General features: G+C 40.6%; 1 protein-coding gene across 2 annotated transcripts in view; it reads right to left on the minus strand.

The window, feature by feature from the left end:
- Window positions 1-18599, minus strand: part of mbtps1 (membrane-bound transcription factor peptidase, site 1) — a 142895-nt gene extending 124296 nt beyond the window's left edge. For both annotated transcript variants that reach the window (XM_043707204.2, XM_043707203.2), the window contains exon 1: window positions 18459-18599. The gene's annotated coding sequence lies outside the window, so the exon portion shown is untranslated. The remainder of the gene's footprint in view (window positions 1-18458) is intronic.
- Window positions 18600-21055: the final 2456 nt, after the last annotated feature.

Consider the following 21055-nt stretch of genomic DNA (forward strand, 5'->3'; position numbering starts at 1 on the left):
AGACATGTAACACTATATATAAAGAAAAATTAAGTGACAGAAAGGTTAGTTAAGATAAATACTTTTCATAAAGATATTCTTTAAAAATTTTGAAAGCAAAGCTAAAACTACCAAAGGGTAGGAGGAGGAGGAATGAAGAGTATAAACATATGAGAGAGAAGAACGAGCCAACCATCCTGTTCCTCCGGCCTACCGCAACATTCAATAAGATCACAGTGGATATGATTACTCCTCCCATTCCCACCCTAGCCCCACCCCAGTAACTTTTCATCCCCTTCTTATTAAGAAGCTATGTTCCTCTAGCTTAAAAATCTTCAAGGATTCTGCTTCCACTGCCTTTCAAGGAAAGAGTTCCAAAGAGACACCACTTTCTGAAGAAAACAAATCATTATTGCCTTTAATGGACAATTCCGAATTTCTGAACAGTAGTTCTGGATTTTCCCACAGGATGAGACACTGTCTCCACATCCTTCCTGTCATATTTCAGCCAGTTTTCTGTTCATCTTCTAAACTTTAGCAGCTTCAAAAACTTAGCCTGCCCAAGATTTTCTTGTAAAACTTCCCAGAACCATTTACAATACATTTACATCCTCCCTTAAGGATAGAGATCTACGCAATACTCCAATATTAGGCTCTTATTCAAGAATGGATTTTAAAAAAAGCAATTCAGAAGTAGAGTTAACAAACAGGAGAACATGGGAGGAGTCTACAGAATTAGCATTGTGTGAAGCCAATGAGACATTTGATCAAGACAAAAAAGAAAACAAGGGATGTAGATCAAGGAAGGAAGTAATGGCCAAGTGGCAGTTACCATTGGCAGCAGAATTCTAGATAAGTCAACTGCATAAAGGCTGGAAAGTTAGCACTTTAACGAAGAATCCAGAGCTAAGAGCTGAATTGGAAAAGAGAAAGAAAAGAGATGATGATGAAGCAGATACTCACCTCTGGGTGTGCAGAATGGGTCATTAGCAAAGACAGCATTTTTCAATCATTCTTAGTTATCTCAGAAAACAAATGGTCCTCACCTCCTTGAAGCTCTGCAGCCACCATTCTTTATGGTGTTAGTCACAACTGAGCAGCTCACTAGTCCACTTCAGACTAAAAGTCAATCACATCAGTGTGGCACTTGCGTCATACAGACCAAGCTGACAATCCACCAAGACTTTTGCTGATAACTCATTCCCAAACTTCTCTAGTCCAGTGAGAACAAATGGGCAAAATAGGCATGAAGGTAGTTAACAAGACAAGTTTGTATAGCAAATAACAATATTCTGTTTAAATATCAGATTTCTCTAATGCAATTATTATTTCATTCTGACCTTTAGATAGCTTAATTTAGCCTCACATCTTAAAAATAAAATTCACAATACAATCTGTCTACTCCTGTAACAGAATACTAATAATTTGTTTACTTAAGCATAGAAACTGGTGCGAGAACATTACCTTATTACCAGGAACCTCCCAATATTGTACTTTATACCTGTCAATCTTCACCAAGGGACAAAAGCCCACTATTGACTGTAATAAAAAGGAACAGTACAGCTTATTTTGGCGCCCATTCCCGCTGGCGTAGGATCAAGGTCTCAGGACTCTGAAATGATCATGGTACCATCACCATAGTATCTACACAAGCCAATGCTGTAGTTAGAAAGCAGAAACATGGCTGCAGTATGTGGGTGAGGGGAAATCATCTGTTTCCAGGGATAAAACTGGGCAACAGAAGAACAGGAGATTAAAATGTTGATAACCAACGTGGTAAGAGATAACAACAGCAAGACTCAAAGTTGGAATTTTAGCTTTCCATCAAAGATATGTTTTGATGAACAGGACTGCTAAACACGCCTGGCCTAACTTCAGTTTGGAACCATTTATGGGGCCCAGAAAAATATATGCTCACCAGGTCAATCTCAAAGTCATAACTGATGAATAAAGGTCTAAACAAGAATATTTTAGGTGTGATGGGATAAAGGGAACATCACAAAGTTAGAAATCACAAAAAAGAATTGCCTAACAATGTAACAGTTGTTAAGTAAGCATTTGTGAGGAAGAAAAACAAGTTATAATTTGATAGATGTATAACATTCCACCGGATAAAGGTGACACATCAAAATCAGTCTTTTCTCTTCAGAGGAGGTAACTGTACTTCTATTATTTTATTTTTATGGAAAACCAAATCAGGGAAGGCAGCCGTTTGTCTCACCATATCCATGCAGACTCTGTGAAAGAGACAGCCAATTCAAAACACTCATTTGCCTTTTCCCCAAAATCCTGTAACAAAGATTAATCTCAAATCTGTGAACTACTACATTTCTCTCTTTTTTAAGGAGTCTCTCAAAGGGAGGAATGTAAAGAATTGGAGGGTGGACCATATGGGAACTCCAGAGCTTAGAGCCAAGGCAGCTGACGACACTGCCACCAATTAAAATTAAGGATATTCAAGATGTCGTAAGAGTGTAAATATCTAAGGGGTTTGAGAGGTTGGAGAAGATGACGAGATAAGAAAGGGAAGTCATGGAGGGATCTGAAAACAAACAAGAATGAGAGTTTTTTTTAAAAAAATCGAGGCCAAGTATAAGTTAGTGCCAGAGTTAAAGGGAACACCAAGGCTCGACTACATAATCTGGTTGTGTTGAATTTCAAAGTTGTACAAGTGAAAGGCTCCACTTAAAGTAAAAAGCAACATTAGCAGTTTCAATCAGAGATAATGTAATATTCTGTCCAACAGTCACCACCTATACTACCAAATTATTAAATACTAATTCTATAATTAACAGTAGTTACGACACTGCAAAGATCTATACCGCTTCACCTATCACACTACATAAAATAAGTTTTCAAACGATTTCACAAGAAAACCTAGAGATCCATCAAATTTCAATGTTTTTAGCTTACTAGTTCTGGTCCCAGTGTAAGAAGAGGATTGTCAGCAACATTGTCAGCTAAAGCAAAATTATGTCTTGCAGAAGTTAGGATATGACACTCTTTGCAAAACTCCACCACACAGATAAGTTTTAAAAAGGCAATGCAAAGAAAGAAGAAAAATCTGTTGTATGGTACAACATGGCAAAATGAGCAATATGCATATGCTTATTCTTATGCCGGCCAAATTTAAAATGCTTCAGAGCACAGCCTTAGTGAGGGATAGTATTGTAAACCATTTCTTTCAGTCGCATGGCACAGTGCTTCATTTCAACCTTTGAGTAAAATGGCTGTTTGCAGCAGGAGAAAGTTCCATGCTCTTACAGAAAGAGGTAGAAATTGTATTAATTGTTTTAAAGGACAGAGAGGGTCACATAACCTGTGGACTCAGAAATAATAAGCTAATCTGAGTTACACAGAAACAGAAAATAGGAGCAGGAATAGACCATTCAGCCTTTAAGCTTACCCTGAAATTCAATACGAACATGGCTGATCGTCCATACCCTGCTTCTGTATTCTCCCCATAGTCTTTAGTTCCTTCAGCCCCAAGAACCTATTCCCTCTTCAAAACATTCAACATTATGGCCCCAATCACTTTCTAAGGCAGAGAATTTCACAGGCTCACCACGATGAAGAAATTTCTCTTCATCCCAGTCCTAAATGGCATACTCCATATCCTTAGACTGTGATCCCTGGTTCTGGTCATCTCAAACACACAGTCATAGAGATGCACAGACCCTTCGGTCCAACCCATCTATGCCGACCAGATATCCCAACCCAATCTAGTCCCACCTGCCAGCACCCAGCCCATATCCCTCCAAACCCTTCCTATTCATATACCCATCCAAATGCCTCTTAACTGTTGCAATTGTAACAACCTCCACCGCTTCCTCTGACAACTCATTCCATACACTTACCACCCTCTGCGTGAAAACGTTGCCCCGTACGTCTCTTTTATATCTATCCCCTCTCCCTCTAAATCTATGCCCTCTAGTTCTGGATTCCCCGACCCCAGGGAAAAGACTTTGTCTATTTATCCTATCCATGCCCCTCATAATTGTGTAAACTTCTATAAGGTCACCCCTCAGCCTCTGACACTCCAGGGAAAACAGCCCCAGCCTGTTCAGCCTCTCCCTGTAGCTCAAATCCTCCTACCCTGGCAACATCCTTGTAAATCTTTTCTGAACCCTTTCAAGTTTCACAACACCTTTCCGATAGGAAGGAGACCAGAATTGCACACAATATTCCAACACTGGCCTAACCAATGTCCTGTTTAGCCGCAACATGACCTCCCAACTCCTGTACTCAATACTCTGACCAATAAAGGAAAGCATACCAAACGCCTTCTTCACTATCCTATCTACCTGCGACACCACTTTCAAGAAGCTATGAACCTGCACTCCAAGGCCTCTTTGTTCAGCAACACTCCCTAGGACCTTACCATTAAGTGTATAAGTCCTGCTAAGATTTGCTTTCCCAAAATGCAGCACCTCGTATTTATCTGAATTAAACTTCATCTGCCACTTCTCAGCCCATTGGCCCATCTGATCAAGATCCTGTTGTAATCCGAGGTAACCTTCTTCACTGTCCACTACACCTCCAGTTTTGGTGTCATCTGACAACTTACTAACTATACTTCTTATGCTCGCATCCAAATCATTTATATAAATGATGAAAAGTAGTGGACCCAGCACCAACCTTTGTGGCACTCCACTGGTCACAGGTCTCCAGTCTGAAAAACAAACCTTCAACACCACCCTCTGTTTTCTACCTTCGAGCCAGTTCTATATCCAAATGGCTAGTTCTCCCTGTATTCCGTGAGATCGAACCTTGCTAACCACTCTCCCATGGGGAACCTTGCCAAACGCCTTACTCAAGTCTATATAGATCACAAGTACCACTTTGCCCTCATCAATCCTCTTTGTTACTTCTTCAATAAACTCAATCAAGTTTGTGAGACATGATTTCCCACGCACAAAGCCATGTTGACTACCCCTAATCAGTCCTTGCCTTTCCAAATACATGTGCATCCTGTCCCTCAGGATTCCCTCCAACAAGTTGCCCACCACCGACATCAGGCCCACTGGTCTATAGTTCCCTGGCTTGTCCTTACCACCCTTCTTAAACAGTGGCACCACATTATCCAACCTCCAGTCTTCCGGCATCTCACCTGTGATTATCGATGATACAAATATCTCAGCTAGAGGTCCAGCAAACACTTCCCTAGCTTCCCACAGAGTTTTCAGGTACACCTGATCAGGTCCTGGGGACTTATTCACCGTTATACGTTTCAAGACATCCAGCACTTTCTCCTCTGTAATACGGACATTTTTCAAGATGTCACTTTCTATTTCCCTACATTCTATATCTTCCACGTCCTTTTCCACAGTAAATACTGATGCAAAATACTCGTTTATTATCTCCCCCATTTTCTGTGGCTCCACACAGAGGCTGCCTTGCTGATCTTTGAGGGACCCTATTCTCTCCTTAGTTACCCTTTTGTCCTTAATGTATTTGTATAAACCCTTTGGAGTCTCCTTAATTCTATTTGCCAAAGCTATCTCATGTCACCTTTTTGCCTTCCTGATTTCCCTCTTAAGTATACTCCTACTGCCTTTATACTCTAAGGATTCACTTGATCTATCCTGTCTATACCTGACATAATGCTTCATTCTTTTTCTTAACCAAAACCTCAATTTCTCTAATCATCCAGCATTCCCGACACCTACCAGCCTTTCCTTTCACCCTAACAGGAATATAGTGTCTCGGGACTCTCGTTCTCTCATTTCTGAAGGCTTCCCATTTTTTAGCCGTCCCTTTACCTACAAAAATCTGCCCCCAATCAGCTTTTGAAAGTTCTTGCCTAATACTGTCAAAATTGGCCTTTCGCCAATTTAGAACATCAACTTTTAGATCTAGTATACTTTTTTCCATCATTATTTTAAATCTAATAGAATTATGGTTGCTGGCTGCAAAGTGCTCCCCCACTGACACCTCAGTCACCTATCCTACCTTATTTCCCAAGAGCAGGTTGCGTCATCTGTCTTGATAGGCTTCAAAGAGACCACCTCCCCCCCCCCCCCCCCATCCCCCATTCTTCTATACTCCAGTGAATATCATCCTAATTGATTCAGTCAGTCTTCACTAGTTAGTCCCACCATTTCAGGAATCAGTCTGGTAAACCTCTGATGTGTTTCCCCAACAGCCAGAACACTCTTCCTGAGGTAAGGAGACCAAAACTACATTTAGAGTATTGTGTGGAGTCTCACAAAGGACTACACAACTGCAGCAAGGCATTCCTGTTCTTGGACTTCATTGTGAGAAGATTTGAGTACAACATACCATTTGGTTTCTTCAATGTCTGCTGCACCTGGCATAGAGAACAGTTCTGATGAAGGGTCACCGGACCTGAAATGTTAACTTTGATTTCTCTTCACAGATGCTGTTTGACCTGCTGAGCTTTTCCAGCAACTTCTGTTTTATTTCCAAGTACTAATCGCCACAGTAACCAACTAGTCACTGCTGGTCACTTGGAAAAAATTCATTGATTCTATCTGCCTGATTCCTATCTGCTAACAAGTTGTCTAATCACATCTGTACACTGCTAATCCCTTTAAGCACTTTATTTTTATATGTCAATTTCTTATTTGGGACTTTATTGAAATTCTTAGAGCCCAAGTAAATCATATCCACTCGCTTACAACTCTACTAGTTGTATCCTTGAAAAATTCCAAAAGATTTGTCAAGCATGATTTTCCTTTCATAAATCCATGCGGACTTTGCCTGATCCAGTCACTGCTTTCCAAGTGCTCTGCTATTAAATCTTTTATAATGGACTGTCACAATATCACCATTGCCAATGTCAGGCTAAGTGGACTATAATTTTGTTTATCACATCTGTTTTTTTAAAATAGCAGGGTTACATTAGCTATCATCCAACCTACGGGAGCAGTTCCAGAGAACAGATTCTTGAAACCACTATTTAAAGCATAACTTCCTTAAGTACTCTGGGATGTAGATTATTGGGCCCTGGGGATTTATTAGCCTTTAAATCCCATCAATTTCCCCAATACCATCTCCCTACGATTGATTCCTTTCAGCTCCTCACTGGCACTAGGCCGTGTTCTCCCCAACATTTTTGGGACGTTATTGGTGAAGACAAAACCAAAATATGTATTTATTTGGTCCATCATCTCTTCGTTCCTCATTATAACGTTCCCTGTTTCTAACTGCAAGAGACTTACATTTGTCCTCACATACCTATCGAAGTTTTTACAGTTTCGATATTACCATAAACTTACTCTCAGTTTATATTCCGCCCCCCCCCACCCACCCCCTAATCAATTCCTTTGTTCTCCTTTGCTGAAAACTAAAATTGCTCTTAATCCTCAGGTCTTTTTTTTGGCTTTTTCCTTGGGTCTAATACCATCCCCAATTTCCCTGGTTAGCCATGATCGAGTTACCTTTTCCATTATATTTTTGTACCAGACAAGAATGAACAATTATTACAATTCCTCTATGAACTCTTTAAATGTTTGTCACTGCTGTCACTGTAGGTAATGTATTTTATCACACCCAGCTCTGTTTTAAAAAATTCTCAAGGTCAAGGACCAGGCTCGCAGGAAAGTAGTCTGACACAGAACAAACAGCCAAGAGGCGAGTCTGCTAGAATATAAGTGTTTTATTCCCCGCAGCGTCGCCACAACCAGGTCTCGTACTTACAACGGGTCTGGTTTATACTCACTCTACGTGTTACCGGAACTGGGAGCCGTCAGTTCTCGTAGAGCGGTTGCCAACAACCCAAGCACGGCGGTTAAACGCAACCCCGGAGCAGACTCTACCGAACTGGAGACTTTTCCAGCTGATATACTCTTTTCCAGATATAAACATTCATGTGAACAGCAGAGCAAGGCTAAAAAACACATTCCATTCTGGTTACGTACAGATAAGAAGATTCACACGGGAAGGTGTATAATAAGATTCACACGGGACTAAGCGACACCTTCCATTTTCAGTTAGATTCACACATGTATTGGGACACAATTTTAACCCTTTCACCACATTCCACTGCTTGGCCCAATACATGTGTTGCATTATGATTCACACATGTATTGGGACATAATTTTACACCACAAGCTCACACCTCATTCCATTGTAGTTTCCTTTATTTAGATTCATGATCCAAGATTCAGAGTCAACTTTATCACCTTCTATCTTAAATTAATAATTCTATCATATTATGGTCACTCTTACCCAAGGGATCTCACACAGCTAGATTGCCAATGGCTCCTGACTACACAATACCAAGTCTGGGGTGGCCCGTTCTCTAGTTGATTGCTCAAAGTAGTAATCCTCAAACCCACCTTGCATACACTCTAGGAATTCCTTCTCTGCGGCATGGTTACTGGTTTGATTTGCCAAATTTTCATGTGGTAAGTCACCTGAATTACAGCTGCACCTTTATTGGTTGGGTCTTTAATTTCCTACTTAATGCCTTCCCCAACATTACAAACACAGTTTGGAGATATACACAGGACTCCCCCACTCCTAACCAAATTTTACTTTCTACCTCTGTTTGTTTTGGCTCTGCCCACACAAATTCCATTTCATCAGAGCTAATATTCTTCCTCTCTGTTGCTTTAATGCCCTGTTTAACCAGTAATGTTACCGCACCTCCTTTTCCTTTTTGTCTGTCCTTTCTAAAAACTGAGTGTGCCTGGATATTCACTTCCAAGCCCTGGCCACTCAGCAGCCAAGCTTCGATAACCCCAACTATACCACAACCATTTAGATCTATTAGCAGGACTACTTCATCCACTTTATTGCAAATGTTCTATACATTAAAACACAAGACTTGTCTTTTTAACATTCTTAGCCCTAATTGCATTACTTTGCATTGTAACCCTGTATGATTCTTGCCCATGGATTCTCTGCTTATCACTTTTATTGTCTCCCATTCGGAATTTTACTTTTGCACTGGTTTCCCTTTCTTCTGTCTTGCTGCATAGGCTCCCATCCTCCTGCTATTTTAATTACAAATCAATAACAGGTACTATGGTGACTGACTTGGGTTGAATTTTCTGAAAGTTCCCATTTGAAAGAAAGTGGACAAAACCACATGATATCCTGTTTAACAGGATATGCTGTACCCATATGCTCAAACCTCCAAAACTTCTAAAGTCAATTTGCTTATTTTTCCAGTGAATGTTGTTGACTTAAGACTCTTAACATCGGAGGCAGAAAGAGTAAATCTGCTACCATGCAAAAGTCAATAATTCTTTAACACTTCATTCAACTCAGAATATATCAACTTGGGCCAAAGGATGTAGTGAACTGGGAGATTCTGCCAATCTCCTCGCCACACACATGGCAGAAACAGAAAAGTACATGAAAAGATATTGTCCTGCTATATTTACATATACGTAAGGCATTCTGCAGCAGTGACAAGGTATTCTAAACTTGTATGCAACTCTCACTTAGATTGTAGCACTCCGAAAACAAGCACTTCCAAATAAACCTGTTGGACTATAACGCGCATGTGTTTTTTTAACTCAGGATGGCAAAGGTTGAAAAATTGAAGGATTTAAAAGTATTGAATAGGGGAAATACAAATTGATTGTGGTTAAAAAAAAACAATCTTTGAGAGTTGTTTTAGGAATTTTCATAATCTTCACAGTGCAAGTTTAAGGGTTAATTCCCAAGGACAAAGTGTTCACGTCAACAGAAAGCTGCTTGTTCAGGTTGTCTGGGAATTGATTCCTCAAGCTTCAAGTTCACCATGACCCAAATAATGGCAGCCTGAAGTGATAAATCTTTAACAATCCCAGGGATCACAATTTATTTTCTCAACTGATTAAGAGAACTGATCTTCAGTTTCTCCAAATTTGCTGCTTAAGAACCTGTTCTACTCAATCCACACACACACAAACACAAATTACGAAGAGGTCCTGGTCACAGTACAAAAGAAATGTCACATTCTAAGGTAGCGACTTTCACTGACTACAATTTTGAAGATCAGAGAGAGGGGACAATGCCCTAGGTGGCTCAAGCACCTCACGAATAAGCACCTCAACAACTGAAAGATAAGTTGGTTTTAAAGTTGGTGCCAGCCTGGCTCAGGAAGCATTATGAAATTTCAAGTGAGTGGTCTTTTGTTTAAATCAGGTTTTCAAAAGAAAGATACTTATTTAAGCAAAGACAGAAATGCAAATACATTATGAACTGTATATTTATCACAAACTGGGTTTGTAAACTCTGCTACAACTTGGGATCATTTATTCAGATCATCATCAAAAGATGATGAGAGGCAATTACCAACACAGGTTATCACAACATAATTTACCTCAGGGGAAACTTCAGCCCTGATACGAAGGACTTTGAGGTTTGCTCAGGCTAAACCCTAAACAACAACCAGCAAAAACAAAAGCAACTGGAAATCAAGACTTTCACTTGTGTTGGAATTGCTTGAAGTATAGCACCAATCAGAAAAGCACCAACATCCATCCCTAGTTAAAAACGATGAACTATCTTGGCTTGTAATGTTTCCAACATTCCAAAAAATTTAATTACCTGCAAAGTATTCTCTACGGAAGTCATTATATAAATACAAGTCTTTACTTGCTCCAAGAACACAAGAAACTATCCTCACTTTGAGACAGGTGAACTAAAGTGAAAATTGTTATTTAAACATTTACAGGACAGGGTTGCCTTACCTGTCAACCAAAAGCAATAAATACTACAGCAAAAGGAAAAAATGTTGCCCCTCAAATCACCTCGATAATTTGGCCAAGAACTCTTTTGCCCCCAATATATTCGTTGTCAAAAAAAAATGTTGCAGGTCAAAAAGGAAATCTCCATTGTTGATGGAGGCGTACAACCTTCAACCCTTCTCAAAATAAACACAACATAGTTAAATTCCTTTGCCAAAAATTCAAAATCCTGTGGTAGTTACCCAACTCCTGAGAAATAAAGGGCAGGTAGCACAGGCAGAGTGTCTTCAGTATATGAAACTGATCAAATTGGCTGTAAAAACAGTGCAATAATAATGCAATATGCGCTAATCAGATATTGCAGTTTGGGAAAACTTGTCTGCGGCTGTCTGAAAAATACAGTTGTCACTGTGATCTCTAGGAAGTGGGACCGGGACACAACAGCAGTAGTTCCCAGAATTGACTACACTGTCGTGCAAAGCAAGACTGAGATCACCACTGGGAACCAAAAGGTGCTAAAACTCAAAATAATAAAATAAAATCAGAAGTGTATTGACTTGACAGAATTTTCAGATAAACTTTAATGGATGTTGTTCCAGAACTTGGAGCAGTTAGACTACCAAATCCAAATAGGAGAAAGTGAGGACTGCAGATGCTGGAGAAGGGCTTATGCCCGAAACGCGATTTTCCTGCTCCTTTGATGCTGCCTGACCTGCTGCGCTTTTCCAGCAACACATTTTTAAGTACTAAATCCAAATGTTGAGCATTCAAATTCCAAAGAAGCGAGTTGTGGAAATGATTTCAATGTGATGCGACTTTGAGGTAGACTGTGAAAGAAGCCATAAAATCTCAATTTGTTCACTAATGCTAACCCTACCTGATCTGAAATAAACTCTTACTACTCTTTAAAATGGCTCAGGAGGCAACACAGTTGCATAAAACTATTGCCCATTTCGGAGGAAACTAAGAGAAAACAGATCTAGCCTAGCTAGTGCACATCTAAAGGACTTGCTTTAATATAAATTTATCCCTTGAAAATAACTTCAACAAGTTACATTTTCAAACTAGAAAATATTCCCAAAGTTCCAATTTGTCACCAAAAGGATTATAGTAATTAATCACCTATTTAATGACCATTATCCAGCTTATAGCCCACATGACTGTACATAGTCCATTTCCATCAACCTCCATTAAATTAATCTCCTGACAAAAGTGACCATTGGAACTGAATCCACATATCTTCTTAGTCCATGGCTCTCCTGGGAACAAGGATCAAGTATTCTCAGGAACCATACAAAGAAAACTTATATGTCATTAGAAAGATGAGCCTGCATTGGATGCAAAAGCACGGATATTTGAAATTTTGTAAATAATACTGATTGACCAGATGTATTAAGGTTAGGCATCCTATACCAGGAATATTACAGTCAAAACACATACAATAAAAACACAAGACAAATAAGATGTTGTGGCTATGAAACTCAATTTTTTTAAAAAACCGGACGGAAGTTAAGGTATGAATCCATTAGAGGACTTTAAATTGCAAAATGTTTTGTGAAGATAAATCACAATGAGGAGAAACAGTATTCTAATAAAACTGTTTCCCAGAACTTGTATCATTTACCACGAGTGGTTACTGAGATAAAGGAACAATTTAAATCAGAAACAAAAGCCGAAGTTGCTGGACAAACTCAACAGGTCTGGCAGCATCTGAAAACAAATCAGAGTTAATGTTTCGGGTCTGGTGAGCCTTCCTCAGAACCGAGGACTTCTTGTTGTACTCTTCACTCTGACCCCCAATATGGTAAGGTCCTAGGGAGTGTTGCTGAACAAAGAGACCTTGGAGTGCAGGTTCATAGCTCCTTGAAAATGGAATCGCAGGTAGATAGGATAGTGAAGAAGGCGTTTGGTATGTTTTCCTTTATTGGTCAGAGCATTGAGTACAGGAGTTGGGACGTCATGTTGCGGCTATACAGGACATTGGTTAGGCCACTGTTGGAATATTGCATGCAATTCTGGTCTCCTTCCTATCGGAAAGATGTTGTGAAACTTGAAAGGGTTCAGAAAAGATTTACAAGGATGTTGCCAGTTGGGAGGATCTGAGCTACAGGGAGGGGCTAAACAGGCTAGGGCTGTTTTCCCTGGAGCATCGGAGGCTGAGGGGTGACCTTATAGAGGTTTACAAAATTATGAGGGGCATGGATAGGATAAATAGACAAAGTCTTTTCCCTGGGGTCGGAGAGTCCAGAACTAGAGGGCATAGGTTTAGGGTGAGAGGGGAAAAATATAAAAGAGACCTAAGGGGCAACTTTTTCACGCAGAGGGTGGTAAGTGTATGGAATGAGCTGCCAGAGGAAGTCGTGGAGGCTGGTACAATTGCAACAGTTAAGAGGCATTTGGATGGGTATATGAATAGGAAGGGTTTGGAGGGATATGGGCTGGGTGCTGGCAGGTGGGACTAGATTGGGTTGGGATATCTGGTCGGCATAGATGGGTTGGACCGAAGGGTCTGTTTCCATGTTTTACATCTCTATGACTCTATAATTGCAGTGAACAACCACCAGTATTGTGTGGCATATTATGGGGTCAGAGTGAAGAGTACAATAAGAAGTCCTCAGTTCTGAGGAAGGGTCACCAGACCCAAAACATTAACTCTGATTTATTTTCAGATGCTGTTAGACCTGCTGAGCTTGTCCAGCAACTTCGGCTTTTATTTCTGATTTACAACATCTGTGGTTCTTTCGGTTTTTATTTAGTGCAACAAGGGGGGTGTGGGGGGTGCTAGGGCAGGGGCTCAGTGAAACAACGCAGGATACTTCATAAGATCATTATCCATCAAAGTTTGACACCGAGACACATCAACAACATTACAGGGTTAATAGTCAACAGCTTGATCAAAGAGGTGGATTTGAAAGGAACATCTTAAAAGGAGTCTGGAGTTCAGGGAGGAAACTCCAAAGCTTAGGGCCCAGACAATTCTTGAATACTGAATGCCTGCTCTATATCCACACGGTACTAAGTCAAATAGGGATTGGAATACTCTTTAGTTCCTTGGACAAGTACAGTTTCAATACTCGAGAGGCTGAATATCATGTAGGACAAAGCAGCTCACTTGACTGGCAACCCATCCACTGCCGACATGAGGCAGTATAGCACCTGGTCCAGGTTCCTACAAAAGCTCTTTCTAAACTGGCATCTTGAAGGACAAAAACAAGAGGTACAAAGGAATACTGCCACCAGTCAAGTTTTGTGCGCAAACCACACTACATCCTGATTTGGCTTTATGGGGAGTCCTTGTTTTATGTCTCCCCTTTTGAAACTTTTTCACTTTGACATTATTTCTTTTTTATCTTTGCTCATTTCAAGAGTCATTTTAATATTCCTTATTTCCTTGTCACATCTCATGTAATCATGGTTCTCACAAAATCACATCAACAGCAAGTTTCCCTGAATGTTTTGCTAGAGTTAGCATCATTGTGTCTGTACCCTACTGGTGAAGATCATGTGTTTTAAAAATAGTTCTGTGCTTAGTTTTCCAAAAATTCCCTGCTGTTCATACCTATACTAATAAAGAAACTGGCGTGGGCTGTTTTCTTAGAAGAATTCTCTGCTGTATTGTACTCCACAATAATTTGCCTAAGCAGGTACAATAGCTGAGTTGTATTGTACCTGTACTGTAGATTTCTTAAAAAGATATGTCTTCCAACAGAAAAACCCACTTTCTTCACTGAAGCTTTCCTCATTTGTCTGTCAAGTTTTTTCAACTAGGAATACAATGCTGTGTATGTATGGCATAGTATTTCAATATTTTCACTGGCTTTTGAGCAAAACTTATCCTCAGTACCCAATTCACGGGTCATGATTTTCAGGAATATAACCCAATTTTAAATGAGGGCATCCTGTATATCACCAATCTTTATTGTTACTGAGTTAAAATCCTAAACTCCCTTCCTGACAACACTGTGGGTGTACATGCACCACATGAACTTCAGCAATTCAGTAGGTGACTCCCTGTCACCTTCTCAAATGCAATCATGGATGGGCATTAACTAATCAGAAATGGCAACATCCAGAGAATAAATAAATTGGAAAAACTCGATGGCAATCAGTAATGGTGGCAAAATTGATAACTGAGTATGTTCAGGAGGGCAGGATTAGAGATGAAATGGGAGTTTTGAGTTATTACTCAAGCTCAAAAATAACAAATGATCAGCATTTCTAATGAAGGGCTTATGGCCGAAGCATCGATTCTCATGCTTCTCGGATGCTGCCTGACTTGCTGTGCTCTTTCACCACAACACTCTCGACAAATGATCAGCATTAGTACACAAATAACAGATAAACATGGCACACCATTGAAGTGGGCTCGGGGAGATTCTGAGTGCCATTTAAGCCATGAAAACTGAATTGAACTATTGACAGAGTTTGACATGTGATCAATCAGGTTTTACCAGTTTACTTGTGCATTTAACAGCAATAAGTGTCATCACTGGAATAATTTGTTCAATGCATCCTCACATTAAATTTCAACGTTTAATATGATTATGACTGATTCTTGGCCAAAACTTGACTTCTATGCATGTTACCCAAATCCCTCAACCTTAATCTTGAGTACACACAGAACTTCTGCAGACAATTCTAAACATTCACAAGCTGAAATAAAGAAATCACTCACATCAGTCCTGAATAATTGAACTCTTATCCTGAGGCTGGGGCCCATGTTCCCGACTGCCCAACCAGGGAAGCAATGTGTCTAATCATTTAGCCCATCGAATCCCTGTATGTTTCAATGAGATAACCTCTCATTTTCTAGGTTTTTAATTGCATTCAATTATTCATCTTCTATAGTACAATTTGAACCTACATCCCCATCCTACTTATCTGAGCTTTATGTAGGACTAGTCTAGTGACATATCCACCTTCCTCTTCATTTTCCTAAACTGCAGAGTGTGTAGGGTCAATTTACTCAGCATTTCATTGCAGCATAACCCTCCTCCATTCAAGAGACCAACCTAGTAAGCTCTTGATGTTCCAGGTTTCAATACTAATATATCCTCAAATATGGAAATCGAAAGTGCAAACAGTACTCCAATGTGCTCTCATCAAATCCTTATACAACTGCAATAAGATTTCTTCATTCTTATCCTCTAATTCCATTGCAATAAAGGCCAACTTGCCATTTACCTCCAAATGGTTTGCTCTGCGTGGATATAAACCTGCTGCATTCCTTATGTGAATATACTCAAGCCTCTCTTAACATAAGCATTTGTAAGTTCCATGCTTTTAAAAATATTGATTTTCTATTCTTACTACCAAAGAAAATAAACCCTCACTTTTCAAATTATAGTCCTCCTTGTCACCCATTCACTTGAACTGATTTATAGGCAGTTCCCAAGTTTTGAAGGGGTTCTGTTCGAGAGTCTGTTTGCAAGTTGATTTGTACACGAGCTGGATCACAATGCAGGACAACGTAAAAGGAACCATATGTAAGTAAAGAAAGTTTTTGTATGTCAAGTTATTAAAGTTAAACACCTGCGTGCGATCACGTCAGTAAGTCAGATGTTATAAATTGGGGAACCTCTGTAACTAGGTGTCCTCCTCTCAGCTTAAACTCCCATCTAACTTTGCATCCTTCATAAATTACTCTCTCTTCATCGAAGTCAGTAAAAAATATTTTCAGTAAGTGAGACCTTAGTGCTGATCCTTGCAGAATTCCACTTATTATAGCCTGTCAATTTAAAAATGCTGCATTTACCTCTAATCTGTGCTTTCTTTCCATTAACCAACATTCTTCCATGCTAATATAACAGCATCCAATTTTATTAGCCCTCATCTTAATGTTTCATCAGATCAAATATTTTTAAAAATTCAAGTACAAGGTCTCTACAGTTCCCTTTTTATACACCACATTCTACAGCTTATAAAAAATATTAAATTTGTCAAAAACAATTTACCTTTCACAAAACCATTGGTTATGTCTGATCATATGATTTTAAATACATGTTTAAGGTGAATTAGCCATGGTAAATGCGGGGTTACAGGTATGGGTGGAATGCTTTTCGGAGGGTCAGTGCAAACTCAGTGGGCAATATGGCCTCTGTCTACACAATAGGGATTCTATGCATTTCTTTAATAGATTTCAGTATCTTGCCAAAAACTGCCATCAGGCTAAATGTCCTATAGTTTGTTCTCTCTTCTTGAATAGCAGTGCTATAATTTCACTTCCCTCGTTTTGTCAGCCACAGTTGGCTCTATCTTGTTGATTTTTTATTCTAGATACACGTTCAAAAATTTAATTTAATTTCTTAAAATGCAATACAGTTTAACTTTTCATTCACCCCATAATATCTAGATTTCAGATTGAACAATGGCTTTCAGAAATCAATTATTTTTTCACAATGACACAGCTGCAATTATGCTATAGAATTTAACTAAAATTGAAATCAAAAACAACTATATTTATTGCAATGCATCAACATCTGCCATTGTAATTCCAGCTGTGGTAAGCATTTGCAATGTAACAGTTTCAACTGTAGGTACACTTGGAAATTTAGGACAGGTCAACCAATCCAAGTTTACATTATCTGATGCAGGCGTAAATACAGGCATCAACCCAATCAAAATAAAAAAACAAACTTAAAGCTCTGTGAGAAGCACACACTGCAATCCTCACTCCTCAGTTCTTTATTATTTCAAAAATCCATTTCACCTTTAAATGCCTTCAGTAATCTAGCCTCCACAACTTGTAGACAGGGGTTGGTTTCCTTTGTACAGAGAACATGGAAGGAGAAGATGAGATTGAGATGTAAAAAATTAAGAGGGATACGGATAGGGTCAATGAGAAGGAACCTATCCCCTTGCTGGAAGGATCACTGACTGGGGCATATAGTAAATCCTTGGTATCCACAAAATCATGAATTCGTCTATCCGCGCCAAAAAAAATCAACAAAATTCAACATCTGCAGGCAAAACTTACATATCCACAATTTTTAACACTTTTTTTTAAAAACTCGTGAGCTACATACTCACAAATTGAATCATTTATAGGTATTCTCAATAACTAACCCTCATGGATACTGAGGAATTACTGTAGATTTAAGGTAAGAGACGGGAGGCTCACCAGGGACGTGATGAAGGTGGTGGGAATCTCAAACTCACCACCTGAAAGGGGTAAGAGGCTGAAATCCCATAACATTTTTGTAGTATTTAGGTACACTTGCAATGCTAAGGCACACATGGCAAGTGGATTAGAATAGTTAGGTGGTAGTCTCAACGCCCCAAAGGGCTTTTTCTGCGCTGTCAAAGTCACCATAATCCCAGAGGACCACTGGGGACTTCCACGGCTCTGGTACAGAGCAAAGGTAACACCAAAAAGAAAGTGAAATATTGTAATGCCCTCCACTTTTTCCATAACAATAAAACAAATGCACGTTCTACAAGATTGGGACAACAAATCAATTTGTTTATAAAAACACACGAGGTGACAGTACAGGAAGTACTGTAACAAATCACAAGAGCAGCTGTGAAGATAATGTGGTGAGCAGATCGACCCTGTGAGTAAACAAGAAGTTGATCAGACTTCCCAGTGAGGGACCCTTTCCCTTTCAGCCACTGTCAGGGGCTCCAGGGCACGGGGTTCTTACAGCGGCTGCTTGGAGACACGCTGAGCTTCTCAGCGCAAGCCCCCGGCTCCGCCAGAGCTGGCTCTGGGGCCTGCAGTCCTTTCACTCGAGGCCGGGAGTCAGGCCCTCTTTTACCCCCCCCCTCCGGCCAGCTCCATCCCTGCCCGACCGCCGTTCACAAAATGGGGTTCGACGCGATGATACCAACCCGCTCTCCGAGTTCACGTCCAGCTGCTGGCTTGGCCTGGCCCCACTTCACTTCACTTCACTTCGCCTCGCCTCGCCGCCGCCGTGCGCAGACACAGCCTCCGGGTTGAAGACCGCCCCCACAGCTTCCCCCTTCTCCCAAACCTGAGTGGGTGGGCGGGGTCCTCCGGCCGGCCTGACCGACTGACAGCCGAGAGGGCCAACCGCGGCCAGGGCAAAGCCCGATTGACAGCGGCGGCGACCAATCAACGCCGGGTGACCGTCAGACCGTCAGGGTACGAAGGCCGGGGGGGGGGCGGAACACCGCGGGGGTGAGTAGTTCCCGTTGCTGTCGCAGGGGGCGCTATGGCAGTGTGTGGAACCCAACACGAGCCGACCTCCTGCAGCGTTGCTCCTGGATGAAACATGAGCATTTGGTTTAACTGGTTTCTCGCCAGAGCACCCACAAGGACGTCACCTCGGATATTACACAATCGGAATGCACAAATATTCCCCCTATCTGCATGACCCCAAACCTTTCATTTTGGGATGAAAATCGAAAATGTTGGAAATGCTCAACAGATCTGGCAGCGTCATAGAGTCATAGAGATGTACAGCATGGAAACAGACCCTTCGGTCCAACCCGTCCATGCCGACCAGATATCCCAACCCAATCTAGTCTCACCTGCCAGCACCCAAACGATATCCCTCCAAACCCTTCCTATTCATATACCCATCCAAATGCCTCTTAAATGATGCAATTGTACCAGCCTCCACCACTTCCTCTGGCAGCTCATTCCATACATGTACCACTCTCTGTGAGAAAAAGTTGCCCCATACGTCTCTTTTATATCTTTCCCCTCTCACCCTAAACCTATGCCCTCTACTCCTCGACCCCAGGGAAAAGACTTTGCCTATTTATCCTATCCATGCCCCTCATAATTTTGTAAACCTCTATAAGGTCACCCCTCAGCTTCAGACACTCCAGGGAAAACAGCCCCAGCCTGTTCAGCCTCTCCCTATAGCTCAAATCCTCCAACCCTGACAACATCCTTGTAAATCTTTTTTAAACCCTTTCAAATTTCACAACATCTTTCCGATAGGAAGGAGACCAGAATTGCACACAATATTCCAACACTGGCCTAACCAATGTCCTGTACAGCCGCAATATGACCTCCCAACTCCTGTACTCAATACTCTGACCAATAAAGGAAAGCATACCAAACGCCTTCTTCACTATCCTATTTACCTGCGACTCCACTTTCAAGGAGCTATGAACCTGCACTCCAAGGTCTCTTTGTTCAGCAACACTCCCTAGGACCTTACCATTAAGTGTATAAGTCCTGCTAAGATTTGCTTTCCCAAAATGCAGTACCTCGCATTTATCTGAATTAAACACCATCTGCCACTTCTCAGCCCATTGGCCCATCTGGTCCAGATCCTGTTGTAATCTGAGGTAACCCTCTTCGCTGTCCACTACACCTCCAATTTTGGTGTCATCTGCAAACCTATGAACTGTACCTCTTATGCTCGCATCCAAATCATTTATCAGTGTCAAAATAGTTAAGGTTTGATTAGTACTGGTAAGAGCTGAGGACATGAAACATTAATTCTGCTCTCTTCACCTATGCTGCTAAAATCACCAAGTGTTATCCACATTATGTTTTTATTTCAGGTTTGAAATGTGGACAGTATTATGTTCTCCATTAACTCTAAGGATTTGTTGGTCTGACTCATAATATGCTAACTGCATTTCCATAGCCTAAAAATCCTATCTAAGCCCTAACATTCTGACTTCCAAGACTAACCAAAATGAAAACTACAGTTGCACTGTCAATTGCATAATATCAATAGTGATCATGGAATCATATGGAGCACTGGAGTAGGAATAAGCCATCCAGCCACTTGAGTATATGTTATCATTTGACGAAATATTGATTGATCTAATTCCATACGGATGCCTTTGACTATATCCATGGCTACCTTTGTAACTGAAATACTCTACCATTTTTGTGTTCAGCATAGACTTACCTGTTGTTGGAGTCAGGGACTGACTCTCTGCCCAAATAAAAGGGCATCTGTAAATCCAGTCAAACATGTGGGTGGGGAACCAGGGACATTACTTCAGGGAGTTTGTTAGCTCAGTTGACTGGACAACTGATTTGCAATGCTGAGTAATGCCAACTCTGTGGTTCAATTCTCACACCAGTTGACATTAACATGAAGGATTCTCCTTCTCAGCTGAGTGTGGTAACCTTCTGGTTAAACCACCACCAGTTGTGTCTGTGTGTGTCTCTCCCTCTCTCCAATAAGAGAATGGCGCTCTGGGATTATGGCAACATTACCTCGTAATTCATTTTAACTGAGCATTAGTCAGTGCTTTTACCAGAAAGAAATAGCAGCACAGTTCATTCATGGAGATAGTGTTGTTGGTGAAAAATTGAATGTTAGCCTATATCTTGAGATCTATCCATGCATGTTAGGTTTGCTCTTGCACATTTTGGTTCATCACAAAACCATTAGAAACTAAAAGAAATTAAGACTATTTAGCTCATCGAGCCTACAATAGATCAAGGCTGGCCTGAATGTGACCTTAACTCATTTCTTTTTAACAAGGTG

The sequence above is a fragment of the Chiloscyllium plagiosum genome, unplaced genomic scaffold, assembly GCF_037043375.1.
Source record: "Chiloscyllium plagiosum isolate Xiang-an unplaced genomic scaffold, Cpla_swu_hap1 HiC_scaffold_17, whole genome shotgun sequence".
In the NCBI taxonomy this organism is placed as follows: domain Eukaryota; kingdom Metazoa; phylum Chordata; class Chondrichthyes; order Orectolobiformes; family Hemiscylliidae; genus Chiloscyllium; species Chiloscyllium plagiosum.